At 49.4% G+C, this 13,990-nt stretch overlaps 1 protein-coding gene across 1 annotated transcript in view; it reads left to right on the top strand.

The window, feature by feature from the left end:
• The window catches only part of Dscaml1 (DS cell adhesion molecule like 1), a 324,246-nt gene that overhangs the window by 165,093 nt on the left and 145,163 nt on the right, over positions 1 to 13,990 (top strand). The window lies entirely within an intron of this gene.

Below are 13,990 nucleotides of genomic sequence, written 5' to 3' on the forward strand. Positions count from 1 at the left end.
GAAAGAAAGAAAGAAAGAAAGAAAGAAAGAAAGAAAGAAAGAAAGGAAAGAAAGGAGGGAGGGAGGGAGGGAGGGAGGGAGGGAGGGAGGAAAGAAAGAAAGAAAGAAAGAAAGAAAGAAAGAAAGAAAGAAAGAAGAAAGGAAGGACGGATTAGAGAAGAGAAGGAAGAAGAAGAAGAAGAAGAAGAAGAAGAAGAAGAAGAAGAAGAAGAAGAAGAAGAAGAAGAAGAAGAAGAAGAAGAAGAAGAAAGTAGACAATGCCTGAGGAATGACACTCAAGGTTGTCCTCTGGCTTCTATATGCATTCGAATAACTTGCACAAATACCCACACACATGAACATATGCTTCCACATACAGATACATCCTCATACACGTGAACACACACATATATACCCATATGCACCCTTATCCATAGGAGCATTCATACAGGAATTATCTGATGTAACAAATACTTGGAGCTGTGTCTGCGTGTAAGAGCAGTCAGCAGATTTGGGTCAGTTGGTGTCTTGATTGTTGCTGGACTTTTGACTGTAGCTGGGAAAGTGTCAGGCTCTTCGTGGAAGCTCCTTCTCAGCTGCTGTGCCTCTGGAAGATATCGTCGACTAGTCATTACATATTATTATTATGTTAAAATCAATCATGACTGGGCTGTGATCGCTGCAATAAACGTTTTAATGGAGTGCAGTGCACCTGGGTCAAAGGACAGAGATTGCAGATGTGCAGCGTAATGATCTGCCAAGAAGTAAACACACACATCTCCTCCCCACTTCCCTCAAGGACCAGAACATCACCAGGACTCCCAAAGGCCCTGGGTTTCCCTTCCGGTACCCCACCTCAAGCAAAAGTAAAATAAGATAGAATAAAATCTAATTATGATAGACTGTCAATATGGCTCAGAGAGTAAAGGTGTCTACCACCAAAGCCTGAAGGCTTGAGTTTGATCTCCAAGACCCACAAATGGAAGGAAAGAAGAGACTCCTGCAAGTTGGGAATGTGAACTGTGGCATGCACACACACATGAGCACACACACACACAGATATACACCACACATACACACACCACACACACACACACACACACACGACACACATACAACACACACACCACACACACACTACACACACACCACACATACACACCACACACACACATACCACACATACACACTACACACAGACACACCACACACACACACACCACACACACACACACCACACACACACACACAAAACACCACACAAACACCACACACACACACACACACACACATACCACATACACTACACACACACACCACACACCACACACACACACACACATACACACTCATTAAATGTTTAAAAACTAAATCTGATTGTATGAAATGCAGTGGAGGCTGATCTCTTTGGCTCAAGCTCCTGTTTGTGAGATCCCTCCACAGAGCTTTGCACATGCTCGGATCTCAGATGTGCAGCCACAGCCACAGCAGGACAAGCCATGCTGCCACCTAGGTGAAGTGCTGTTGCGCACCATGGAGAGAGACTGACCAAGCCCCAAGCAGGAAAGCCCTTAAGAGCACCAGGGCCATGTGGACATTTCCACCGGAGGCCACTGCAAACACTGTGTGTTTGCTTGGTTTGGGGCGCATCAGTGTTGTGTGTATTCCTGGGGCCCATGTGACATATCAATGCCTGTAAAGGAAATGTAATGGACCAGAGGGGGTAATACACAAGCCTACATGGCCTTAAAGGATTCTTTGATTTGAAAAACTTCAAAATGTCACCATTCTGTGACTGTGAACTATGAGCAGGGTTCATAGTTCCTCCTGTCCTTCTGTCTAACTGTACCTCTGTACCCACCTCCATCCTTTCTCCAACCTCCCCTCCCAGCCTGCGGTAAAAGGGTCATGGGGTGGGTAGCTCTGGGAAGATAATTCAATAAATAAAGGGCTTGCTGGACAAGCATGAAGACCAGAGCTTGATTCCCAGAACCCATGTTTTGTTTTTGTTTAAAGCCAGGCTTGGCAGTACGCACCTATAGTCCCAGTACTGGGCATACAACATAGAGCCACATCGTTGAGCTCTGGGTCCAGTGAGAGACCCTGACTCAAAAAATTAAGGTCAAGAGTGACTGAAGAAAACCTCAGATGTTGACCTCTGTCCTGCACACACATGCACAAAATGAAGTCACTCTGGACACCCTCCTAAGCCTTGGTGTCAGCTCTAGCAGTGGGAGCAGTTTGGTCCCCTGTCACTCTGCCATGAGTGACAGCTGATGACAGTCTAGACTTGCTGAGAGCACCAAGCCCCAACCAAGTGGGACAGTGGGGAAGTCATGGTAAGCAGGCCATCAGCAGAAGCAACACGCTAGAAGACTGCTTGCAGGGCAGGCCGCTGCATCGAATGGGCCCTTCCAGAACCTTCCAAGGTTCTGCCCTTCCTTCACAGGGACTCTCTTAAGTACAGGGTTGCTACATTGTCTCAGTGGGCACAGAGAGAAATCTCAAGGCTACCTGTATGAGGTCAAAAGGATGGCTGTGAGCTGGCCATGGGTCCCAGATCCTAGCAGGCAGTGACTTCCCAGCAGAGGGCTTGTGTCCTGGCTCTGCAGGGCCCTCTACTCCTCCTGTCTCCTGCAACTCACATCCTCCAAAGGACACTTGTCCTGGCCCAGCTATGTGTGGGATATTGTAAGGACCTCCTGCCCAAGAAGCGGTGTTGCTCTTCTGCCCAGAGCACCTGTCTGGGGCACAGTAGGGCACCTCACTCTCCAGGTGGAGTTCCTTCCACACAGCCTAATCACATTGTCATCAGGGAAGCTGCAACACAAGAAGGGGAGAGATCTGCCTCCCCGCAAACATGCCCTGGAAGTCACTAAATTATCACACATAGACACACACAGACACACATACAGACACAGATACACACACAGACACATACACACACACACAGACAGACAGACAGACACACACACACAGACACACACAGAGACACAGACACACGCACAGATACAATTACAGACAGACACACACACCACACATATACACATACACACCCTATATATGGTATATGTCTCTATATGTGAAAAATCTTTCCTCTCTTTGTGGGCAACTCACTCTGCTCAGAATTCCATATTTTGGAAGATATACACATAGGACTTGCTGCCCAAAGACAGCTCATCTGGTGGCAAACCTCAACCTGTGCTAGGAGCTCAAGGGTGCCATGGATGCCAGCAGCTCTTCCTCCTCATGCTGAGGGTTCTGTGGGCGGTACTGCCTTTTCTTCCTCCGCATCATCTCCCATCTTCACAGTCACAGCAGCCGGTGAATGGGGACTTGGTAATTCCATCTCCCAGCCAGAGACACCAAGCAGCCAGAAACTTAAGTGAACTCCCCCACCACCCCACTCCATCTCCACAGATCCTCAGTCTAAATCTACCACTAAAAGGACATGTAACCCAGAGCAACCTGGGATGGACTGTTTGACTACAGAGTATTTGGGGACTCTCTGACGACAGAGTATTTGGTGCGGTTTGCCATGCATGATTGCCAATGACAGCAAACAATGCCCTCTGTTTGCGGACATCAGAACCTGCCCCCGCTCTGGGCTCACATCCAGCCTGACTCATCCCAGGCCAGGCTGCTCACAAGGAGCGGCACTAGCCGCATTTTGAAGCAGACAGGTGCTGGGTCCTGGGTGGTAACAAGAGATTTCCCTCTTTCCACTACGTATTCTGATGTGGGCCAACCTTCCTTTAATGCTAAAGCCTGGGGGTTCCCGCTGGACCAGGAGCTGAGGGGACCTGAACCTGGGTCCCAGCTCCATTGCCAGTTAGTTGCCTGACCTTGGGCATGCCACCAAATTCCTTGAGCCTAAGTTTTCTCTTAAGTCCCCCAGGGATAATTCTCCTATCCTGGCATCTGGGGGTTAATAATGAGCATCCAGGGACTAAATGGGAGAGCAGAAGAAATGAGAATCAAACTGATGAAGGCTCTCATCAGATAACTGGGCTCTAGGCTCTATGTAGGCAGCAGAGACTGGAGGTCCCTATAGCCTCCTCCATCCTGGACCAATGAACCAGATGCAGGCCATCAGAGGATGTTGAACTAGCACTGAGGATAGAATGGGATAAAAGGAGGCCAAACCCAGACCTGTGATCTCAAGGAACCCGTGATCTCTGGAAACACAGATGCGAGCACCACTCTGTAGGGGGTATGGGGCTAAGAAAAGATGGACACACATATACAAGCACACACACACACACACACACACACACACACATACATGGGGCAGGATGCTTAACAAAGGGATGCCTTCTGATCATTGTGTCATGTCATAAACTAAGATGGCCCCATGTTGCCAGACCACATCTTAGGGGACTATTGCTATATAAACAGTAGTTCATCATTAACTGAAAAGACACATGTGGCATATGACTCTGAGTGGCCATATACACAGAGACCTACGTGGCTCTCAGCATCTAAAGCAGCTGTGTGGCTTTCCCCATGTCTTAGGAATACTTCCTTAAAAGAAAAAGTCATTACTGACGTCCTAGAGTGTCTCCTGTCTCCAGATTAACCCACCACAGCCTCACTTCACCAGTCAGAAGAGACCTCTGATGGTTTCCCTCTGAACAGTGGTTGAACCAGGACCAGGGTAGCTGCTGATGCTTGCAGCCCCTGTGACCAGGCCTTGCAGGAGTCGGTCCTTGCCTTCCTTCCATCCTCTCCTGGCTCTGGCAGGAGGCAGCTGGGAAGAGCCAACTTTGTCTCTGACCCCCTGGGGCCGGTTATATTTGGATGTTAAAGGTAATGACACATCCCCACCAAGCCCTCCCTCTTGCCCGCCTGCTTCAGTAAAGTCTCCTGGCAGGGAGGGGGCTGGCTTATATTTAGGGCTGGCATTCCCTGGTAGGCATCCTGTTCAGAAATGGAAATTCTTTTAATAGCTAGCCAGACCCGAGTATTTAATGAGCTGGTGTTGACTTTTTGATTTCTTGTTCTTGGTGGAGAACTGTGAGCTGCCTCAGCTAATTAGGAGTCTCTGCTCAAAAAACATCCCGCTTTCTGTCCTTCCAAAAGACCAGGAACTCATCCCCACTCCTTGGGGACCCCTTGTCCTGTCCCCTTGAACTTCTGACTCGCCTTGAGAGGCTTGTTCGATTGCAAAAATGTGCCACTTCCAGGAAGGCTACCTGGATTCACCTGCTTGGTTCCACCTGTCCCTTTTCTATGAAATCAAAAGTACCCTTGAGTCTTTTTATAGGACACCTACAATTATCAATGGAATGTCAGAACACCTGTCCCCTGTTTGCAGCCACAGAGCCACCAGACCGGAGAAAATCATCTGGAGTGAAGATTTCCTTTAGAATCTGATAAATGAGAGAAGGAGGGGGCAGGAGTGCATGGACCATCTATTCAGAAAAACAAAACATGACAAAAACAAAAACAGAAAACCCACATATATGCAAATTTATTCCAGGAAAGTACATATGTGTGTGTTGTTATCTATACATGTATGTTGTATGTGGAGGCCAGAGGACAGCCTCAGGTATAATTCCTCAGGTAGTAGTAGTAATAATAATAATAATAATAATAGACTGTGTCTTTCACTGGCTAGAACTTATCAAATAGCTTCAGCTGACTGGCCAGCAAGCCCAGGGATATACATGGCTCAACCTCCACAGCACCAGGACTGGGCTTTGTTGCGTGGGTCCTGTGAACTAGACTCACGCCCTCACACTTCCAAGGCGAGCCCTTTCCCTGCCGAGCCACCTCTTTGGCATGAGTGTGCAAAACTCCAAGGGTGATTTCAGATGTGTGCATGTACTCCGTGCCTGTCCAGACTCTAGGTTGTGTGACTAACTCCTTGGTTTCCTGGTGCCAAATCTCTGACTGTCACAGTCAGAGGAAGTGATTTCCTCAAGGTCACACAGCATGTGGCAGATTGGGGGGTTGAGGTCATCCAAGTCTTCCAACAGCACTGCTGCGTCTCCTATAGGGCTCTCCTCCAGCACTGGGGTCACCAACCCACAAGAAAGACCTCTGTATCCAGCAGCCCTCAGTTGTGACCAATGACTGTGAGAAGAGGCAGTCGAGTTGGTTCTGGCTGTGCATGGTTTCTGCAGGTGCACAGGGTATATAAAGGAAGGAATAGGGCAATGTGGACAGCGAGGTCACAGTGTGGACGGGGAGGTCACTGTGGACAGGACTGTCCTTGCCCCATGCTCCTACATGCTCTGGTGTCCTCCTCCTGGGAGAGCAGTTCTGTTCCTAAAGGAAAAACTGTCTTGGTATCTACACCACAAGACCTGATGCACACACAGCAGGAACTGGAGTGGGGGGCAGGGTGTAGGACTGGAAAAGGGGTGCAGGAGAAGGGGGCAGACTGGGGACAGGATGGATGACATGACACTGATATGGGAAATGAGAACAGAAACCGGTTTGTCCCAACTGGTGGGAAATACCTGTCTTGCCTGACAGCAGTGCCTGAGTTCTGTGATAGGGGGTCATCAGATGAGACAGAAAGTTTGCAAGCTATGGGAAAGGGGAGAGAAAGCAGGGAGGAAAAGGAGCCCCCAATCTCACAGCTCTATGGGGTTTATGTTGGCAGAGCTACAGAGTACAAGCAGCCAAGGACTCAGGCTGACCCCTGGATGCATAGCACCCAGCCCTGCAGAGCAGCCAGAGGATAGCAAGAGCAGCCCACTATCCCTCTCAGACCTTCTATCCCATGCATCAATGGGGAGCAGAAAATCCACAGACCACTGCTGCCCTCCTCAGCCCAAGACAGCTGCCTAGAAGGTGCCACATTGTGAGACTGTGGGTGGGTTCTCTGGAAAGAGCTGGGAAGTACCCCTGAGGAGACAGGGAGGGGAAGACACAGATTATCTTAAGGGATGCAGGGTGGGGGTGGCACATACAAGGAAGAGAAGGACTCAGAATCAAGGGAGAGAAAAAGTGTACCCCCAGAACATGGAGTGACTAGCATAGCTGGATATAGAGGGAGAGAAGATGGACTGATGGGTCTCTTGCCAAGGTTAGAAGGTTACCAAACCCTTTCACTGAGAAAATGGGACCCAAGCAAGACTTTAATGCAAAGGATGAGTTGGTTTTGTTGTTAAGTCAAGATGCTGAGTGTCATCAATGATCATGGCAGTGAGAGACTCAGTCCCTGGCACCAGGGAGCCAAGTCCAGTAAAGAGACACACCTTTATCTGTTGACCACATAGTTCATCATACAGATACCCTTGTGACATGAATGGGGTGGTCACTAGACTCTCAGGACTTGGCCAAAAGCCTGGTGCTGTAAGCTGAGAGACAGCCTTTCTTCCCATGGGCCAGGGTCCTCAGGATAAACAGTGCGCGTGTGCGCGTGTGTGTGCAAGTGAAGATGAACCTTTCAGGACCAATAAAATGTCTCAGAGGGTAAAGGCTGCCTCCTTGAGCAGCGGGCTGCTGGGAGAGAGGCTCCTTGCTCCTTGCAGTGAAGGTGGAGACTGGAAGGCTTTCTGTTAAAGAGGGATGGATCTGTGGGATGTCGGTCCTTCAAACACAAGTTCTAAGGAATACAGGGAGATGGAGCCCTTCACAGACCCTCTTTGTTCTGAGCATGTTGGCTATGGAGTCAGTGCAAGAAGCCTTCATCCAACTGTGAAAGACAGATCTACCATCTCACACCGTCAAACAAATGCTCTATCTAAAGCTAAAAGGCAAGTTATAAAGCTATGGAGATGGCCCCGTGAGGAAGAATATCCCCTGTGCAAAGCAGAAGGACCTGAGTTTGATTCCCCATGGAAAAAGCTGGATGAGGAGATCTGGGGTGGAGACAGGTAACCCACTGGGCCTTGCTGTCAGCCTACATCCTGGTTCAGTGAGAGAACCTGTCTCAAGAAAATAAGGTGAGGGGTGACAGACCTGGACACTGACACTGGACAGACTGGACACTGGCACCCACGTGGACCCTCACACACAAGTACCCACATACCACATACACACGGGAGCATCTGCATTTCAATCTGTCTCTTAAAGATGGGGATGGAGTTGGGCATGGTGGCGCATGCCTTTAATCTCAGCACTCAGGAGGCAGAAGCAGGTAGAGCTCTGAGATTTTGAGGATAGCCTGGTCTACAGAGTGAGTTCTAGAACAGCCAGGGCTGTATAGAGAGACTGCATCTCAAAGACTAGGGGGTAGGAGTGGAGGGATGGGACTGGAGAGTTGACTCGGTGATTAGGAACACTTGTTGCTCTTGCAGAGGGCCCAGGTTCAATTTCCAGGGCCCACGCGGTGACTTGTAGCCACTCCAGTTCCAGAGGATTGCACACCCTGCTCTGAACGCCACAAGCACCAGGATCAGGGTTTCGCCCATTTTATTGTTTGGTTTTCTGTTGTTCTTCTTTTATTTGTCTTTTATCCTGTCTTCTGTTGCCCAAGATGGGCTCAAACTTACAGTAATTCTTCTGCCTCAGCCTTCCAGAGTGCATTACAGGTATGAACCACTATGCTTTGTTAGATTTTGTTCTTTGGCATCTATGTAAGTGTTTTCTCTCTCTCTCTCTCTCTCTCTCTCTCTCTCTCTCTCTCTCTCTCTCTCTCTCTCTCTCTCTCTCTCTCTCTCTCTCTCTCATGTGTGTGTTGGCTGGGGGTCTATGTGTATGGTGCACCGTATCTGGTGCACATGGTATATGTACACATGTATGTGTAGATGCATCCATGCATGTGCACACAAAGGCCAAGTGACACCAGGTGTGTCGTTCTTTGACTCTCCACCTTATCCCCTTGAGTCAGGGTCTTTCATGGAGACTGGATGCAGGCTGATAGCACTCTCCAACAGCACTAGATGAGATACAGGTATTTATGCCTACCACGTCTGGCTTACTTTTCATGTGGATGCTGGGGATTAGAACCTGGGTCCTCACATTTGCTCTCTTGCTGCCTTACCATCTCCTACCAAGGAGTCACTCTTTGTTAAAGGGTGCTTTACTCTGCAGATCCATTCACAAATAGAAACTGCAATTTGTCCCTCCGTGCCTCCACACTATGGTGGGATTTATCTTCTGAGGAGTAGGGAAAGTGAGTCCTTATGCAGCCATGGAAACCATGGAAGAAAGAAACATTTCCTGACCTCTGGTTTTTGGTTCTTAGAATGTACTCACAAGGAAATCTGGGATTTAAAGGAAAGAACCTTGAGAGAGTAAGAATCCCCAGCCCATAGCTCAGGGAGAGCTCGGGGAGGGAGCCGGACCTTCTGCCTAGGCTCTCCTGTGACTGCTACAGGAACGATTTCCCTTATGCCCAACAGAACTCAGCTTTCTCCATTATACAGAATGGAAAACTAAGTTGAGATTGGAAGGAATATGCATGTTGCTGTGTCCTGACTACTCCCCAGCCCTGGCCCAGGGGTGACATGCCTACAGTAAGTGTGTTCTCCTTAGAGAGAGGAGGTTAGGAATGGTGACATCAAGGCTCCAGGAGATTAAAGATGCCTCAAGCGGACAGAACTAGAAAGGAGACAAGCTGGGGTTCAAAAGCAGATAGCCTGGCTCCCCAGAGGCAGGAGGTCAGAACCACAGTCGGAGGGGCCCTTCAGACTCTCACATCACTTCAGATCCCTCTGGCCCATCCATCGGCTCCATGCGCACACCCTTTCTGCCACAGAGCTGGCTGAAGTGGAGAAGCCTAGTCCAACAGAGAGACTCCATGAGCTCAGCCAGTTGGTGAAGGACAGTTGGCTGATAGTCTCACCTGGGGTACCCTCCATTCTGTCTGCCTTTACTTTCTGGGTAGGACTGGTTTTGCGTCTGACTCCCTGAAAGGCAAAGGGCTCCAAGCTTGCGGCTGAGAGACACACCATAAGCCTGGAGATGGAGGAGTGGAGGGTAATAGACACCAGGGGAGGCCTTGCTGAGGGTCTGGGAAACAGTTGCCATAGTAGCCCCATAATGCAGTGGAAGAGGGGAGGGGCAAGGAGAAGGGTGGGAAGGACCTAAGCAAGGAGAGAGGGAGAAGCGGAAGGAACCAGAAAACAGCCTCACTGCAGTGAAGAGCCCCAGCCTTCATAGCCAACAGACAGCCTGTTCTGCAAGCCAGGCAATGGCAGTCCCCAGAGGTCCTGAAAGCCCATTGCAGGGATCCCAGGATCCCAGACAGGCCCTGTTGCCAGGGCAGCATGAGCAGACGGACTGGCATGGGAGAGATCTTTCCCATCTCACCCCCCTGGGACAATCAAACCACTTGGCCTCTTGTCTTCATCTACTGCTAGAAGCCCTGGAAGGACCCAGATTTGTCAGACAGGCAGGTGGAGAGTGGGATGAGATAAAGGAAAAAGACTGGGAATGATGGGCCTTCCTCCTTTGAGCATAAAGAAATGGTAGCAATGAGTCTGGCCATCACAGCTCTGGCCATCCAGAGAAAGCCCACTGAAGGAGCAGAGCTTGTCTCCCCACTCACAGGCAAGGGTCGTTATTCTGATGTCCATCACCATTGAACATGACCCTTAGGGGTGGGGCAGGACTCTGTGGAGCAACTGAGAGCAGTGAGAGAGCAAACTCACAGCAGTCACCTCAGAAGCATGCGCAGAGCAATTGTCCTCGCTAGAGTCTGGATGCCACAGCTGCCTGGGTCACCTCTCGTGGCAGTTCCTCTCCTTTCCCCCACCCTGATGCTCCCTGAAGTCTTTATGTCTGGAAGTGTTCAGTCCAGTTGAGCAGGTGCTGAATACCTGCCACGGGTCAGACACTGGGCTGGTGTGCTGGGCTCATACACACCATACACCGCGCAATCTCACTACCTGCAGAGTGGTTCTCTACTATCTCAGTGCAGCGGGTGATGTGCTTAGTGGAGGATTTTGGGCTTTGGGTCTGCCAGACTTGGGTTGTAATGCCCCCTCTGCCAGTACATGCCAGGGAGCCCTAGCCACAGCAGCTGTCCACTGAGGTTCCTCATTGATTAAGACGATATAAGAATCCCTTCTCTGAAGGGTCACTTTAAGGACTCTATGGTAGATGGCCAGTAACTTTGAGTTACTGGTGGTGATGTGTATGCCCCTCATACAAATATCTTGAAGACCATTGAGAAAATTGCCTTTGTATGTATGTGTATATGTGTGCGTCCATCTAAATTCATGTTATTTCTTAGAGTAGCCTCACCAGAAATGATTTCACTATTACACTTGTATGAAAGATAGGAGTTGGCTTCCCCCTTGTTGAGAATAAAAACCTCCCTCCCCTAATGAATTCTCTTTGAGTCTTAGGCAATAGAAAACAATGGAGTGATTGTGGTTTGACACAAAATGTCCTCCGTAGGCTCATGTGTTTGGCTGTTTGATCCCCATTGGTGGTGCTGTTGTGGAAGGCTGTAGAACCATTAGGAAGGAAGGAAGGGAGTTGCTTGGAGCAGGTCTTGAGGTTTTGAAGTCCAGTCTCATCTCCTGTCCACTCTGTTTCCTGACTGAGGTCTCGCTGTGACCGATTGCCTTGTGTTCCTGGTCCTCGATTTTTTCCACCATGATAGGCTGCATCCCTTCTTAAACTGCAAACCACAGCATGCCTTTCTCCTTTAAGCTGACTTCATCGGGTGTTTTCCTACAGCACAGAGAAACAACATCCATCAAATGACATTTACCCTGTGTTGTTATTCCCTGATTTTTTTTTTTGATAAATTGGAACATTTTTAAGAGGAAAGAGCTTGGATTCTGTAGGTGTGTGGTCCCGGTGAGCACTTAATACCCATCATCTCATGTCACCTCTCTAGCCAACTTTGATGTGGATGGTTCGTGGTCCTCCCCATATAGAGGAGGCCTGAGCCTAGAGAAGTCAACTTGCCCACTCTTCCACGGCAAATGCTAAACCAATATTCAAAAACTCTTGGAACCAAGGGTCTAAGCCACCATGAAACTTCTCCATGGTTTTCTTCAGCTTTGAAACCTTGGGCAGAGCCACAGATGGGTCAAAACTAGCCCAAGTATTCAGTTCTAGGATGGGGGTGGTACCCTTCCTCCAGAAACATTGAGGTTAGTCTGAAAAATTCTGACTGCCTACTAAGATCAGGTCAGCAGAGCCTGAGCTAATTAATCCCTTAATCCCATGCACAAGGGACCTTGATGGTGTCTCAGCTAGAGTGTGAGTGACTCAGAGGTACCTGCTAGCAGTCAAGCATCTGGTGCTAAGTGGTAATAGTGGTATGTCTGGCCTCGCACTGAGTGCTACAGGTCTATAGAGAGGACTCTGTCTTTGAGTATCCTCCAGGAAGCTGGAGGTCAGACATATACATGCTGAGACAATAGATTGCACCAGTGTGCTCGGGGTCTGACATGGAGCAGAGGGGGTTTCCTCTATTTTTTTGTTTTGTTTTGTTTTTGTTTTTTCTCTGAGTAACCCTGGCTATCCTGGAACTCACTCTGTAGATCAGGCTGCCCTCGAACTCAGAGATCCGCCTGCCTTTGCCTTCCAAATGCTGAGGCTGGCCTCGGCTCAGACCATTCCCTAATCTGGAATAATCAAGTGGGTACTTAAGCCTCCCTGGCAGGCCACACCTCTTTTTTTCAGAGGGCACCAAAAGGCTTCACATATGGGCCATGCCTGGCTAGGGTTGTTGACTCTAAGGTGGGAGCAGGCAGTTTATGCAGTTGTCCCTTTTGATAAAACTGTGCATATCAAAGAGACACTGGCTTGGGCTTTGTGGGCATGTGGCCCATTGCAGCAGCAGGGAATGTGGAGAGGCTGAAAGGTTACTCTTCCAGCCTCCACTCAGAGATGGACCAGCTGTCACTATACTGACTGGCCAAGGACACCTCCCCCCAGTGTCCCCAGATCACTGAGTCACTGGGAAACTACAAACCAAAAGCATCCAGGGAGGCCAGACCTCTGCATTCAGATCTTCTCTGCACTCAGATCCTCTCCCCCCACTCTCAGGTCCAAGAGAAGGATCCTCTCTTGACTCTCTTCCTTCTTCAGTGTTATCCTCAGGGGTTAGGTTGGGCCTAAAGAGACTTATTCTTTTTAGAGGGCAAATGGCTGAACTCGTTTATAGTGTTGCGTCTCCCATGGGTATCTTCATTTAAACAAGGATCAAAGATTAAATGAAAAGAATAAAACCCAGATATGGAATTCAGATCTTGCTGGGTGTTGGCAAGACTTAGGAGGGGGCGGTGCCTCTGGATCTTTCTTGGGAATTACCACCCATTCTAACTAAAGGTAGGCTGGCCCTGATGAAGAGTCTGTGCCTCCTAACCACCAGACCTCTTGACCTTTGAGCCTTGTTTCCTCTGTGACAGGCCAATAGTCCAATGTGGAGGAATCGCACAAGACCTTGACCTCCATATCTTGCTCTTCTGTGTGTCAGTTTCTGAGACGAGACATGCTGCACTCCCCTAGATGAGGCAAGGCAGTGTGTAGAACTTGATTTGCTGAGCTGGACCTGGGGGAGGGGCAGGGAAGAGAAGTAGTGGGTGCTGACTGGGGGCAGGGAACAGCTGGAGTGCCTTTGAGGGAACAGCTGCTAAGAGAGCCCGCTCTGTGGGTGTGCAGCAAAATGGTGGCTTTTAATACTTTTCAAGGGATAATCTCGTTCAATAAATTCCAGCTGAGGAGGTGGGAGCTACCCTCACATGATTCCTGCCCTCCCTCCTGTCCTCCCTCCGACGTCCTTTAAAGATCTGCCCCAGGGCCCAAGCACCTCATCTGCATCCTCTTCCTCCTTCAGCTCTGGCCTCCCGTCTGGGCCAGGAGGAAAGATTCCCACTCTGCTCCATCCTGCCCAGCAGCACCCAAGGAAAGGAAGCTGCCATCCCCACAGCCACGTGACTTGGGTACCAGCTATGCCAAGAGATAATGACAGGTTGAGTGTTCTCTGCCTAGTGAGGAGATGCATGCAAATGACTGGCTCTGAATGATCTTAATTGTCACTGCCTGGTGTGGCAACTCCGACCACCTCCTCCTCCTTCCTCTGGTGGGGAAAATATGGAGCAAGGAGCAAAGGGGGATCCTGTGGTGTGGGGAGGGATGAGCTCAA

This window comes from Mus caroli, chromosome 9 (assembly GCF_900094665.2).
Source record: "Mus caroli chromosome 9, CAROLI_EIJ_v1.1, whole genome shotgun sequence".
NCBI classification, from domain to species: Eukaryota; Metazoa; Chordata; class Mammalia; order Rodentia; family Muridae; genus Mus; species Mus caroli.